The sequence below is a fragment of the Phodopus roborovskii genome, unplaced genomic scaffold (genome assembly GCF_943737965.1).
Source record: "Phodopus roborovskii unplaced genomic scaffold, PHOROB, whole genome shotgun sequence".
NCBI lineage: Eukaryota > Metazoa > Chordata > Mammalia > Rodentia > Cricetidae > Phodopus > Phodopus roborovskii.
The window spans coordinates 19,652,914-19,658,913 of record NW_026126407.1 but is presented as its reverse complement, the minus strand read 5'-3'; positions in this window follow the sequence as shown (position 1 = coordinate 19,658,913).

The window sequence follows — 6,000 nt, the reverse complement described above, 5'->3', positions numbered from 1 at the left end:
TCCATTTCTGTGGCTAAATCTAGAATCTCACACGTGCTAGGCAAAGGCTGTATTCCTGAGCTACGTTTGAGCTGTGTGTGAGGTCCTTGGATGGAGGCTGGCCTTCCCTCACATAGGGGTGGGGTCTTGGGGGGAAATAGGGAGGGTCTCACTTCCATTGGTTCCTCATTTTGCAGATTAGACATGGTCTTATGGGAGCCCAGCGACTTTGGACATTCCTGGCCGACCATGGTAACAGGAGACTGTCCTTGGACCCACAGCTGATTCGCTCCCCGAGACTGCAGCAGGCAGTCACTAGGTGGAGCTCTAGGACCTCCTGAAATGCACTGGGCGTGGCAGTTGCTGCAGTAGCATCCAGTACTCATGTTTATCTCTTTACACCTGCATTGCGCCCTTCTCACTCTTGTCAAGGTCTCTGGTAGACATTGGAGGCCTTGCTTAAAATGGGGAGAGCGTCTGGGGGGCTCCTGGTGTGGTCTTTGAAGCTTTTGTTTAAAATCTGAAGAGATTGGCTTTTGAACTGTGCATCCAGGCTGCCTGGACATGGAGGTCCTGGCTTCAGCTGACTTCCTTGACAAACGAGTTCCAAGTGTTATCCCTGCATCCTGTTATGATAGTGGGTTTTATAATGGAGTTGGCAGGCCCTTCCTCCATCACTTCCTGTGTCAGTGGCTTGACGTGATCAACGAGATTCCAAACCAGGCACCCCCGAGGAGCTTGGCTTGGCTGTAACTAGATTCCAAGTATGAACCCATTAAGCAGTCTGTGCTAAAGACCAGATGCAGGATTTCTTATGTGTGCAGTGGGTGGTCGGGATGGTAGCCTTATCTTGTCGGGTTAGACCAAAAGCCACAGTGGATCTGTTGAATTCCTGAAAGAGAGTAGGGATCCTGGTTAAATGACCATACTTCGGATTGCATTTGGGACTGGTCAGAATGGAGAAGGGGTAACCAGATGGTACCAAAATCCCCATTAGTCATCTCATGAAGAGGAAGGATGTTCTCTGAGGAGAATTGTCCCCTCAGTTTCATATATGAAATTCTAAAGTAAGTACATGAGGGAGACTGAAGAGTTAAATAGGAAATGGGAGCTGAATTGCCAGGGAGGCATGGATGGTGTGGAGAAGCTCAGGTTGAGTGGGGACTTATGTGTGCATGAAGAACACCATCTGCAGCTAAGTTTAAAGAGACAGGCTAGCGTAGGAGTCTGGTGCAGCACATATGACATCCCTCTCACAGCTGAGAGGTCACAGTGCCTGGGATGCAGGGGACCTCAGAGTCATTTTCTAAAGTATGCCAAAAGAGTAAATGTAGTTACAGCTTAATGCACCATGAGTGGCATCTTGGAGTGGATATAAAAGGAAATTTTGTTAGAAAGAAAAATAAGCTCTTTTTGAGAGTCTGAGGGTCAGATTTAAACAAACATTTTGACATCCCAGAGCTGAGTCAGAGGGAATAGAGGGTGCAAGACTCATTGTTTGTGTACTACAAGAAATGCAGTTTTCAGCTAGGAAGGTTGCTTTTTTCTTTTGTTTTTTAATCTATCAGCAGATATGAATTGACATAATGAAAACCAATGGAAGAGGAAAGGCATCAATATCAAAATAAAAAAACGCACTTGGGTAGAAACTGTTAAATGTTCAGAACTACATGCACACACACACACACACACACACACACACACACACACACACACACACACACACCACAACATTTTCTGTAGCATTATTCACCAGGACAGTAAGTCAACAGTAACAGCAGTTCCTCATAGAACATGCTCAGAAAATTAAGATCTCTAGAGAGGTTAAAACACTAATCCAACCATCATAGCATTTTAGGTTTTAAATATAACATAGGTAATATTTACTGAGATTTAATTATAGACCAATTTTATGTTGAAAGTAATTTTTTTTTCTCATGGGCCCCTCTCTAGATTCGTTTATGCTCATCACTCTCACATAGATGTGCATACATAGGGAATTAGAAGCTAAGATTTACATCCTTAGCTGGGCAAACCTTAGCTGGGCAAATGCTCAATTACATAAAACAATAAAATACATTTTTTTTTCTTTTTAGTTTCTAGAGAAAGGGTTTCTATGTTTAACAGGCATAGCTGTCCTGGAACTTGCTCTGTAGATCAGGCTGGCCTCGAACTTACAGAGTTTTCTGCCTGCCTCTGCTTCTTGAGTGCTGGGATCAAAGGTGAGCATTATCACTGCCCAGTACATTTTTTAAAAGTAAAGAATAATTGTATTTAAAATATACCTTAAAACAAACCATCATTTTTACCAATTAGGTCAATTTTTATCAAGCAAAAGTTTAAATGTCTCTTCAATATAGAAGGGTTGCCAGTCTAGAGAACTAAACACAACATACACAATAGCTTTTAGGATCTGTCTATTAAAATAACTTTATGATTAGAAAGATAAGTTTTATAACTATCATGTAATTTAAACAAGATTGCACCAGACAGGAATAATTCTTTAAATACAGTTCTTCTCATTGTTATGGTAGTGGCTACCCAATAAAAAAACATAAGCATATTTATAAGAAAAGATAGATATTTACAAAAATTAAGTTTTGTGTGACACTCAGATAAATGTCAGACAAATACCCAAACTATTTTTTTTTTTGAAAATCCCAGTGTGTTAGTATTCCCCAAGTAGACATTTTGATAAAATTCAGTCATTCAGTGTTTGTAAATGTTACCATGATGATGTTTAAAGAAAACTGTGCTGCTTCAAATAGATGTTTGATATTAATAAGAACAGGATATAGCAACGGGCCAGTCTCCAGGATAGAGGACCCTGAAAGCTTTTCCCTCCTGAAAGCCAGGGTGTCCTTATTCTTGTCATCAGTTCTGTCTTGCTGAAGGCCACCAGAAGTGTTGAGCCTAAAATGTTTTGGTCCTGCCTCCCCAAGGGCCAGGGGTATTAGGAGGGAGTTCTGGCTTCTCATCATCTCTCTTCTCCCGAATGATCTCCTTTCTGGAAACTGTATCTGAGGATGTGATGAAAACTGAGAGGCATCTGGACACCTTGAGAATGGCCAACTGGACTGACCAGTTTCTACTTCTTTATGATTCCAGCTAGCAAAGCCTTATAAATGCTAGTATTAAGACCCTGAATGGTACTCTACTTCAGATGACCCACCCCTTCTGCACAAGAGCTATATTTTCTCTTTCATTAAGCTTCCACTTATGAATCTGTATTAAAGCTTTTCAAAATTTAACCTTTCTGGTCCATGAATTTGATTCTTCATGTTTTCAAGGGAAGAACCCAGAGGTCATTGGCTTGGTGGAAATTTAGTGTGACCATGAGCACCCAGCACCCTACCTACCACATTGAAGGCAAGACAGAACGCCTCTGCCAAACTCATAGGAACCCTGATTTCCCCCATATCAATATTACGTGTTGAACTTTTACCTCAGACTCTGACCAGATAAACAGAAGCCTAAATTCAGCACTCTTTAGGAAACATGTAAAGCCAATTCTGTTTACCAGAAAAACTACTTTCTCTCTTATCTTCCAAAATAGATAACCACCTTAGACAAGGGCATCTGGTTTCTTATTAATCTTAACAGCCTGCATCAGTTCAATAGCCCGGCTGCCATCTTGCTGGCTGCTATCATATAAGATCCACTTGGCTTTCCCGCCAAGTTGATGTCCTCTATTCCCAGAGGCAGTCTGACAATTAATTTCTCCAATTAACTTTTCTTTCTACCTATGGAGTGGTCCAATTTGGAAGTTTCACTGCACTCTCACTTATAGAAAGAAAGAGGAAAAATAATAAAATTGCAGGAAAAAGGGGAGTTGTTATACAACAGACTCCAGTGAAATTCACAGGCTCATCAGGGAATATTTTGAAAACTTGTATTCTACAAAGATGGGAAACCTAAAACAAATTTCTAAACAAATATGACCTACCAAATTTAAAGCCGGAAAATACAAAACACTTAAATATACCCATTACAAGCAATAAAATTAAAGCTATAGTTAAAAGTCTCCCCACAAAGGACCATAGGGATTCAAAGGTAAATTTTATCAAACTTTAAAGGAAGATATAATACCAGTCCTTCTCAGATGACTCCACGAAGAAAGGAACACTGCCACATTTGTTCTATGAAGTCAGTATTGTCCTGAGACTAAAACTGGATAAAGACACAACAAAAGGAGAAAACTACAGACTGATGTCTCTGATAAACATAGATGGAAAAAAAATCACAACAAAACACTTGCTTCACATTAAGATCACACACCATGAGCAAAGTAGGCTTCATTGTAGTAATGCAATTGATTCAAAAGATCAATAGAAACAGCATTTGACAAAGCTCAACATGCTTTAAATTATAACATTGATGGAGAAATTAGGAACAGATGGAACACACCTCAAAATAATAAAAGTTACATATGACAAACTTTTATCCAACATATGAAATGGAGATCTGAGAGCATTTTCTCTAAAACCTTGAATGAGACAAGAGCATCTGTTCCCTTCACTTTCATTCAGTACCTACAGTCTTAGAACACTGAAACAAATGAAAGGTGTAAAGGAAACAAAAGTTACAAGAAGCCAAATTATCCTTAGTTAGAGATGCCATCATTGTATACTTGGAAGAACCTACACCAGAAGATTCTTAGATTTGATGAACACCTTCAGTAAAGTTACAGTATACAAAATCAACTTATTAAAAGCAGGAGCTTTCATATATTTGATGGCTGTTTTTGGTTGTCAGTTTAACTACATCTAGAATGAACTAAAGCCCAAATGCCTAGGCACACCTCTGAGGGATTTTCAAGTCATTTGTAGTGGAAGACTCACTTCTAATTCAGATCTTAGAGGTGAAAAGATCCACCTTTAATCTGGGTCACACCTTTCGCTGGCATCCTTTTTTGCTGGTAGGTCCATTCCTTCACTGTAATTAGAGCTTACTTCTTCAGAATTCCAGCACATACTCAAGACCATCTGAGATATCCAGCCCTGGGGGATTGAACAGCTACTGGATTCTTGGACCTTCTTTTCATAGGCAGCTATTGTCAGATTAGCTGGACCACACAGTCTGTAAACCATTCTAATGAATCCCTTTTCTATAGAGAGATTAATTCTATAAGAAAACCCAGACTAATACAGATTTTGGCACCAGAAGTGGCTCTAGAGCAACAGAAGTGTAAAGTTGAATATTTTTAAGTATCTTGCCTCAAATAGGCTTTCTAATTTGCCAACACTTACAATATATAATAGAAACACATTTGCCGAGAAAGAAATTAGGGAAAATACCTAGGACTTATCCTAATTAAAAAAGTGAAAGACCTCTACCATGAACTTTTAAGACACTGAAAAAAAATTAAATGGCTTAGTGGGTAAAGTTGCTTGTTCCAGAAGCCTTGTGACCTGAGTTTGATCCTTGTGGATAACGAAGGAAGGAAAGAACCAATTCTACAAAGTTAAGCTTTGACTCCTACACATAGACTGTAGGCATTTTGACAGTTTGGATGGGATGGACAGGGACTCTGGCACTTGGGAGCCAAAGAATACTGAGTGTTACAGCTCAGATGGGAAGGTATCGTGGCACTCCGAGGCCAAGGAATACCACAGGTCACAGTAAGCATAGCAGCTTACAGCCCTGCTTCAGGGAAAGGCTTCCCCAGTGTATCAGCTCTGCTGTGGCAGGAGAGGGTTTTCCTGGTGAAGTTACAGTTCGGCTCAAGTCTCCCAGAGAGTGGAGTGTACCAACTTCACTTTGCCCGTCTCTGCATCTGTGCTCCGGCAAAAGAAGTGAAAGAAGATCTCAACCAAACCTCTTTCAAGAGACTTATTGGGAGGAAAGAATCCAGGAGAGCGGCTGCCTTTTGCTAAGGTGGCAGAGGACAGCCCTGGAGGCCGACCAGCCACAAAATGGACAAGGAGTTTATATAGGAATTCTTAGGGGGTGGAGTTTTCCTAGGGAGATTTCCAGAGTGGGGATTGGTCAGATTTCAGCCCTTAAGTTCAGACTGGCTAG